The sequence below is a fragment of the Pyrus communis genome, chromosome 14, assembly GCF_963583255.1.
Source record: "Pyrus communis chromosome 14, drPyrComm1.1, whole genome shotgun sequence".
In the NCBI taxonomy this organism is placed as follows: domain Eukaryota; kingdom Viridiplantae; phylum Streptophyta; class Magnoliopsida; order Rosales; family Rosaceae; genus Pyrus; species Pyrus communis.
In genome coordinates, this window is record NC_084816.1 from 17,223,802 (window position 1) to 17,233,664 (window position 9,863).

The following is a 9,863-nucleotide window of genomic DNA, read 5'->3' on the forward strand; positions in this document are numbered from 1 at the left end:
TTCCTGGCTCATTTAGCGTTCCACCAAGTATTGAGGCCTCTTCTTTGATGCCTCCCGCTTCTGTAGTTTTCCCAAGTAGTGGGGCTTCACGTGAACAACCTTTATGAAAGCTCCATCTTTTTTTTTTTTTTTTTTTTTTTTTTTTTTTTTTTGTACGCACTTGTAATTTCTCGGAGATCAATGAACATGCTTTATTTTATTTAGTGTATTGTGCTAAATACAGATAAAACATATACATCACCAAGATGTGTTATTTCCTTTTTTTTATTTTTTATTTTTTTATTTTTGATGATGTGACTGTACTTGAAGTTTTGAAGTTTCAAGTTGCCTACGTACCCTTGGTTGAGGAGGGATCAAGTCATGACGTAGTTCAAATGAGTGATGGTTTTTTTTTTTTTTTTTTTTGATGATTTTGCCTTACACAGTTTATGCTCTTGCGGGCCAGGAGCGTTGGTTGTCGCCTTTTAGGCTCGTGCGAACGAGGAGCTTTGGTTGTCGCCTTTTATGCTCATGCGGACCAGGAGCGTTGGTGCGTTTGTTTTAGGGGTAGTAGCGCTTCAAAAATCTGCCGTTGATGGGGCCGATCTTCAACCCGTCTTCTGCCATGATTAAGTAGGCGCCATTGGTGTAGATCTCTTGTATTACGTAGGGTCCATCCCACTTTGATGTGAACTTGCTTTTTGTCTTATGCGTTGTAATGATAGGCCTACGCAATGCCAGCACGAGATCTCCGGCTTGGAAAGACCTTGGGCGGACTTTCTTGTTGAATGCCTTGGATAACCGTGCTTGGTAGCATTCCAAGTGTTGTTGAGCTTCGAGCCTTCTCTCATTCAGCGCTTCCAACTCCTGAAGGCGCAACTTTGCATTTTCTTCATCAGTCAAGCCTTCTTGTATAGCCATCCTTAGTGAGGGAATTTGACTTTCGAGCGGTAGAACAGCTTCTACGCCATATACGAGAGAATAAGGTGTAGCTTGGGTAGGAGTCCTATGTGTAGTCCTATATGCCCAAAGTGCTTCACTTATTCTTTCATGCCAATCTCTCTTTGTTCGGCCGATTACCTTTTTCAGGAGGTTGCACAGCGTCTTGTTGAATGCTTCCGCGAGGCCGTTAGCCGGAGCATGATACATGGAAGACTTGTGCTGCTTGAACTTGTATTTGTCGCAAAGCTTGTCCACGAGTCGGTTGGAGAACTGCTTTCCGTTGTCAGTGATAATGTAGCGAGGCACCCCATATCGGTGGATGATATGCTCCTTGATGAAACGAACAACAGTTTCCTTTTTTACTTCCCTTAAAGGGATGGCTTCAGCCCACTTGGAGAAGTAATCTGTTGCAGCTAGGATGTAAGCTTCCCCTGCAGATGACTTTGGCGTAATTGGTCCTACAACATCCAATCCCCATGCGTCGAACGGCCATGAAGCAACTGTAGGGTGTAATGGTTTAGGCGGTTGATGTATGAAGTTGGCGTGGAATTGGCAGGCTTGGCACCTTTTGGCGTGTTCCAGGCAGTCCTTCACCATGCTCGGCCAGTAGTAACCCATTCTTTTAAGCCGGAAATGTAGCTTTGGTCCAGACTGATGTGCCCCACACACACCTGAATGTGCTTCTTCCATGGCTAGATTAACTTCTTCCTCACCTAGGCATCTCAGGAGCATTCCTTCAAGAGAGCGTCGATAGAGTGTTCCTTTGTAGTAAAGGAAGCGAGGTGCTCGTCGACGTATTTCGGAACGGTGTCTGAGATCATCTGGAAGCTTTCCATGCTCTAAGTAGTCGATCAGCGGCTGTCTCCACTCTTCAGCATCGACTGGAAGTACTGAGATGACATTTGTATCATCTAGTGACATTTCATTAACGAGCGGAATCACCCATCTTTGGCAAACTGGCACGTCTGCAACTTCATCTTTTCCTAGTGTCATACTCGAGGCTAGATTGGCGAGAGCGTCTGCCATTTGATTTTCCTTTCTTGGCACATGTTCTAGTGTCATACTCGAGGCTAGATTGGCGAGAGCGTCTGCCATTTGATTTTCCTTTCTTGGCACATGTTCTAGTGTCACAGCTTCGAACTTTTGTAGCAGTTGGGTTGCTAGCCGGAAGTATGGGACGAGATCATCTTTCCTCACCTCATATTCAGTTAAGAGTTGATTGATTATGAGCTTGGAATCGCCATATACCTCAAGAGCTGTGATTTCCATGTTGATCGCCATTTGGAGCCCGATGATCAATGCTTGGTACTCAGCAATATTGTTGGAGCATAGCTCATTCAGTTGGAAGGAGTAAGGTAGTATTTGCCTTTGTGGCGACATGAATACTACTCCTGCCCCCGCTCCGTCAGCTCGTGCGGATCCGTCGAAGAACATCGTCCATGTTGGGAAGATGTCGATGTAGAACACCTCCTCGTCAGGCAAGTAGTGTTTGGTGCTGTTTGCAGTTTCAGCTCGTGCAGGCAAGGAGCGTTTGGTGCCGTTTGCAGTTTCAGCTCGTGCAGGCAATGAGCGTTTTGGTGCCGTTTGCAGTTTCAGCTCGTGCAGGCAAGGAGCGTTTTGGTGCCATTTGCAGTTTCAGCTCGTGCAGGCAAGGAGCGTTTGGTGCCGTTTACAGTTTCAGCTCGTGCAGGCAAGGAGCGTTTGGTGCCGTTTGCAGTTTCAGCTCGTGCAGGCAAGGAGCGTTTGGTGCCGTTTGCAGTTTCAGCTCGTGCAGGCAATGAGCGTTTTGGTGCCGTTTGCAGTTTCAGCTCGTGCAGGCAAGGAGCGTTTGGTGTCACCTTTTAGGCTCGTGCGAACGAGGAGCTTGTGGTGTCGTTTGCAGTTTCAACTCGTGCAGACAAGGAGCTTGTGGACAAGATGGTTGCTGCTTGTCCAATTTCTTCGAAGCGATCTTCGAAATGCATTCCTCACAATCTTCATAGCAAGGAGCCTTGATCGAGAAATTGAATAAGTCTTCGATGAAGAAGAGATCGCGCATGAACGATCTTTGTGTTGAAATTTTCTTATCTTCAACATTTTCACATTGCTTTGGAGGTTGGCGAAAGCTGCTTTCCCTCCTTTCTGATTGGTGCACTTGTGAAGAAGACATATGTTTCTCGTGCAGTTTCTTCGGAGTGACATGAGTCCATCCTTCAATTTCACTTGACTTTGAGCATGCCCCCAACAGTCGAGGTGAAGACTTTGAGTTGAAAGAGCCAGAAGTGACATCTTTCTTAGGGATTTCATCTTCAGTGCCGTCCTCTTGGGTTTGTTGGCATGAAGATTTGCCAGTGTGGACGATGATGCACCTCCTTACTTTCAGTGGTCCTTTTGTGTCGACCTCTAGGATTGCTTGGTGCTTCATCCTTGAAGGAATCAAGCTTCGAACGTTGCCTTTTTCTGCTAACCCATCGAACTTTTCTTCCTTTGGTGTTGTCTTCCTCTTTCCAAAAGGCTTCTCATTATCTTCAAATCTTTCCGAAGCTGATCGTCGCAGAGGAGAGATAGCTGTGTTGCTTTGTTTCTTAGGCTTTAACAACCTTTCAAAAACAGAGCTTTGGGATGTTGGCGCGTTAAGCCTCTTGAAGACAGAGGTTTGACCTTGACTACCAATGCGATTAAGCACTGAAATTCTGGAGCTTGAATGGCTCATCCTATCGAAGACCAACGTCCGAGGGGTGGGTTTAGGCTCTTTTTGGTCTTGTTCAATGCTCACACTGATGTGTTGAGCGCTAGCTTTCTTCACTTTGCTTGAAATCTTCACGGGTGCATTTGGTGTGAAGCCAAGTCCAGCTTTGTTGTTGTCAACTCCGTAATCATGCTCCTTCAACTTCTTTTGAGTCTCGGTGAGGTCACGATCTTTGTCATTGACGGTGTTTGAAACCTTCTTTCCAAGATTTGAAGAGGAAGCAAAGTCATGCCTAGCCTTTGACATGAGTTCGTAGGCATTTGGGTTAAAGCCTTCTTCGGTCTTCTTAGTTGGAAGAGAGCTTGGTTTCATTTTGAGGCCATGTTGTGCCTCCAGACGGTTGATGAGTCCGGCGGTTTGCAAGTTTTTCTCCTCTGCAGTCCGTGTGAGCTTTGCGATTGCTTCATTCATCTGAGCTAGCTGCTCCTCGATTGAAGTTACTCCAGTGGTCATGACTTGCATGGTTGTACTGCCGCTCGAATCAGCGTCGGAGAGTAGGGACTCTGAGTATTTCCTCAGGCTTTCCCCTCTTGATGCCCTTAGCGAGGCTAGGGTGATCACAGGCTCGTGCCTCAGGTGTTCTTGTTCCTTTGACAGAGTTAATGCAGGGGCGGAAGCCGCGGCAAAAAGAGCTCTTGCCTTACTTCGGGTTATGGTGCCCGAAATATCACCACTTGCGGCGATGATGTTCTTATTCTTTGCTTTGATTGCAGGAACAGGTTGATCCTTTCTTGATGCCATTTGCGTTTTTCGATGATTTGAGGATAAAGATGAGAGGTAGAGATGTCCCACTGGGCGTGCCAAATTTGTGAACACGAAAGTTTCCTTAAAACAAGAAACAAGAATAACGTGTACAAAATAATATTTTTGTGTTTATGATTTTGGGGTTACGATCTCTCTCAAATTTGGTCCTCTGATTCTATCTTCGTAGGGTGTAGGTTTGTGGATGAGTTGTTGATCCAAAGGGCCGTCGGGGCTTGATCTAAGGATGAACAATTGATGAACGGATCTTCAAGGGGCGTTGGGCTTGATCTTGAAGAATGGGTGTATGGATTTCTTCAAGGGGCTTTTGGGCTTGATCTTGAAGGTTGATGGATGAGCAGATCTTCAAGGGCTTTTGGGCTTAGTCTTGAAGAACGATTGGATGTGTGGATTTGTTTGTGTTGTTGATCCAAGGGGCCGTTGGGGCTTGATCTTAGGATGAACGATGAACACTTTCTTCAAGGGCGGTCGGGGCTTGATCTTGAATAATGGTTGTGTGGATTTCTTCAAGGGCTTTTGGGCTTGATCTTGAAGGTTGATGGATGAGCGGATCTTCAAGGGCTTTTTGGGCTTAATCTTGAAGAACGATTGGATGTGTGGATTTGTTGAGGTTGTTGATCCAAAGGGCCGTTGGGGGCTTATGCTTAGGATGAACGGATGAACACTTTCTTCAAGGGCCGTCGGGGCTTGATCTTGAAAGAGGATTTAACGAAGAACGAAGAGAGCTTTCTTGATCCTTCGGAATTCTTGGGAATTTGGATGGTTGGAAGCTTTGGAGTTTCAAAGCTTCAAGGATTTGGGGAATTCTCTTCTAATTTTGGAGTAAAGAAATGTATTTGTGAATTCCTTGATGCTTGATACCTTGATGGAGAAGCCTATTTATAGGCTTTGAGAATGAATCACCACCACAAAATATTTTTTTCCTTTCCAAGCACCATTGCCTAATTTTCCCACTTAATGCAATATTGAAATTGAAGTGGTGTAACTTATGGCCTAATTTCCCACTTAATACCATTTTAAACTTGAAGTGGTCTAACTTATGGCCTAATTTCCCACTTAACACCATTTTAAACTTGAAATGTGTATGCTTTGTCATTACCCAAATGAGAAAAACTTGCTTTGATCCGTAATGGATTGAAGTGTGCTTGCCTTGTCATTGCCCAACATGAGAAGAAAAACTTGTTTCGATCCTCAAGGTAGCGTTTGGTACGCAGACGGGACGGGACGGGACGGGACGGAACGGGACGGGACGGGACGGAACAGATGTTCTGTGTTATGTTTGGTACGCGCAGGACGGAACAAGACGGTTGTTCCGTCCTGCGTTTGGTAGCACATGGACGGAACGGAACCAAAAGATTAAAATGACTAAAATACCCATGTTCCGTCTGTTGTTTGGTACAATTTTATGGGCGGAATGGGACATAACTCTTTATTTATTTATTTATTTTTTTTTTTTTTTATTTTATTTTTTTTTTTAAGTTGTTCAAATTTGAACACTATTATCCATTATTTGTTTTTCTTGGTCCAAATTTTAATAGGTATATGTTGTGTTTCACATGCAAACCCCTTTAAAATTTGTAATTTTTCCCGTTTTCCACACCTTCATTCGAATTTTCACCACAAACCCATCAAATTTTATTGTGCAAATTGCAAAACCCACACCCCAATTCAAGTTTTAGTCCCTAATTTTGGTCCTTTCAATTGTGGGTTGTTGTTCAGGGAGTTTAGGTTCTACAAACATTAGAATTGGCCTTGTTTAGAAGGACACCCCTCTAAATATTCCCCATTGGGACACCCCTCTAAATATTCCCCATTGCAGGAACAAGGCAAACCACATAAGAGCACATGACAAATGTTGAAAAATATATAAGTTTAATGATAATGCATATCGTAAACATTTTAGGGTTTAAACATTTAGAACTTAAACAAAGAAAATGAAATATGCATAACTTAAACATGAAATATCCGAAATCAAACATTCGTCCCGACTTAAAAAACAAATAATGTCTTGCTAAAGTAATAATGAAAACACTTAGAAGTTGATAAAGTTCCCCATACTAAAACCACAAATACTAAAACCTCAAAGGCTCTCCATAAACACTTTAATGAAATCTGGCTTCTGTGAGTCATCCAAGGTGGTCCAAATGCCCATCAGATCGGTATCCTTCACTAACTTCATTGAAATTCTTAACACCTAATCGTATGGACGTTGCTTTCTTAGCCTGAAACCATTGAGCCATATGATCATAGATATCACTCTCACAAATCCAAAATAACATAGATATCACTCTTCTAATTTTATCACGACTACCTCAAATCTTATGAATCAAGCATAACCATCACAGCAAGTCAAATGAAAAAAAGCAGTTGTGGATTTAAATAAAATTGCTAGCACAAAAATCAGCAAGAAAACATGCATCTGGCAACCTGACAATGTTGGAAACTGGTGAACCTGTGTACTCCCCTGTGACCCAGGTATGTTTTAATAGCTTGTCTTTCAAGGAAAACTGTTTTAACTTGCCACATTATTTGAGATTATATCATATATGCACATTATTATATGTAGGAAGTACCTTTGCTTACTGAAGATCTTATCAAAGAAAATAAGGAGTTTGTGCTTCGAACAGGAAGGTCTGTATTTGAGTTAATTCTTAGTCACATTTTGTTTTCAAGTAACTTTTGGCATTTTGCTTAAAGTGACTTGTTTATTTTCCTAGTTCTCTGTACATATACATTTTTTTATTTTTAGAAGAACTGTACGTATACATATTAATCGCCATAAACTTGCATGCTATTATCCTTATTAATCTAGGTATATTTTTTGACAATTTGCCTTATCTTTATGGTCAGCGTTGGTGCTGGATGTTCTCAACTCCTCTTTGACATGCAGGCTTTCAAGGTTTTCACTAATGAGAACTTATTTTATAGATTCACTGAATGGTGTGTGTTGACTGTTCAAGTTAACTAAGTTCTGATCATATGCAGGTTGCAAAAAATGGTCCCAAATCACCAAAACAAAACCAAAAAAAAAGTAAAATTTAGCTGCAAAGAAAATAAATAATACATTTATATACCTTTAGCACAGAGAGTTCCAAGAATCAGAATCGAAAATCCAAAAATCTGAAAGGGACAGTTTCCCGAATCTGGAAAACAAAATGCATCAGACATGCACAATAACGATCCAACAAAAAAAAAAAAAGATCCAAACCATATAAGCTGATAAACATGCAAAACTCACAGATAAATAACGATCTTGGGCTGATTTAGAATCACAATTCGTAATATTAGTCTTCAGACCTGTAAGCGACCAACAATCTGTCAGAGCAATACCATTTTGTTTTTCCAATAATCCACATGAGATCAAACCCAAACATGTCAAAAAAATCCATTTTAATCCAAACTGCACTCACACAGTTTATATCACCAAGAACTGCACTCACACAGTTTAATCAAAATCCATTTTAATCCAAACTGCACTCACACAGTTTATATCCAAACTGCACTCACACAGTTTATATCCAAACTGCACTCAAACATTTTCGAATAATTTTCAAACACATGCTGACTATAATACAAACAAGCGGGACGGTCATGAATAAATCTTGCAAACTTTCTGATAGAGCTATTCTCAATTGCCACAGACTGGAGAGCAAGTGATGAACATGGCACACGGTGCTATGGACAGCGTGAAGAACACACTTGGAATGAATGAAAAGAAATGAAGAAGATATATACCAGCAGCAGCCACATCTTCCTATTACGATTTGTGAAGATGCGTGGTATCAACTAATTAGCATTTACATACGTACTTTGATGGATATAGGGTTTTGTTAATTAGGAGCATTTCTTGCTCTTAATTCCTTATCGTTAGGGAGACTCAAGTTAATTTGTCTGTTAGTGTCAGACTGAGAAGTCTTTGAAAGGAAGCTCATGTCATCAGTTGGAATAAACTCTACAGATATATTCTTTAGTTTGTTTTCCATTTTTCTTCCACATTACAGCAATCAATGTAATAAAAGCTTAACAAGTACTGCAATATGCCATGCAATGCAAACAAATTGTTTTCTTTAATTACCTTTGTTAACTCCATAATATATCTTCTGTTAGTAATCCTATAACACCACCAGGGAGTTAATTTCAGTATTCAGTGCTCGACGCTGACACCCAAATCGTTCAAAATTCTTGTCCAAGTGAACTACTACTAGCTCCCTATCAATTCATCTAAACTTCTTCCTAATTAGTTGCTCAACGCTGATACCTCAAACTCCTCTTCCTTCATTAACAAGTTGCTTTTATTGTTCTTTCTACCTAGGCTTAGGGTTAATTTCTTGTGATCCCCAAGTTAAAATCAACAGAGGACCAAACCGAAATTCAGTCCAGCAAAATATATATTAGGAAGCAAATCAAGCTGATCTGAACTCCAAATTGACCTTTTTGCATTAATCTTGACAAGAACTGCACTCACACAGTTTATATCACCAAGAACTGCACTCACACAGTTTAATCAAAATCCATTTTAATCCAAACTGCACTCACACAGTTTATATCCAAACTGCAAAACTATAAAAAACCACATGCAAATAATTTTAAAACAACTGCACTCACACAGTTTATATCACCAAGAACATATAAAAAAAAAAAAATTTAAATCACAATCTAAACTAATGTTTCCTCTCCTCTTGTCCGTGTTTGTAACCCCCTGCAACATAAAACCCAGAAAAACAAACCTTCACACAACCTCAACAACTCATCTCATCAAAAACTACGAATCCATTTAAATCCAATAATTAACAATCCATATTTATTGTAAACAGAAATAGTTTACAAATGAAATCAGGCACTTATTAATACTGTAACTGACAAACAAATCTTGATTTTGTGATCACCAATTCAAACATTCAAGTTACCCAAAAATACAGAGAGGAGAGAGAGAGAGATACCTGAGGACCACCAAGTTCGCAGAGCTGCTACACGGAAGAGGACGAGGAGGAAGGTTGCGAGGCTGCACAGCACAGAAGAAGATGAGCATGAAGGTTGCGAAGGGGAAAGGGATGCAGAGGTGAAGAGAAACGGCTGAGAAGAAAAGAAATAGTTTCTAGGGTTTGTTAACTGATTTTGAAGTTGTAAATTTTGAAAAAGACCAGGGGCATTTTTGTCTAAAAATATTGGAAATTTATGTCCCACAGACGTGGAACAACCCGTTCCAGGGGGGGGAGGTGGAACAAAAAATCATCCAAAACTTGTTCCGTGGAACAGCGCGTTCCACTCATTTTAGACGTACCAAACGTGGGACGGAACGCTTCGTCCCACTCTGTTCCGTCCCGTCCCGCGTACCAAACGCGACCCAATGGATTGAAATGTACTTGCCTTGTCATTGCCCAAAATGAGAAGAAAAACTTGTTTAATCCTTCAAGGGTATTTCTTCCTATTTTGTTGAGTCACACGCCATGTG

General features: G+C 41.3%; 1 long non-coding RNA gene across 1 annotated transcript; it reads right to left on the reverse strand.

Moving 5' to 3' along the window:
* Positions 1-7,527: 7,527 nt before the first annotated feature.
* On the reverse strand, positions 7,528-9,500 carry LOC137714755 (uncharacterized). The gene is made up of 3 exons (XR_011065451.1): positions 9,352-9,500; positions 7,650-7,708; positions 7,528-7,554 (listed from the first exon to the last, which is right to left on the reverse strand). It is a non-coding gene; the product is annotated as an uncharacterized lncRNA (long non-coding RNA).
* Positions 9,501-9,863: the final 363 nt, after the last annotated feature.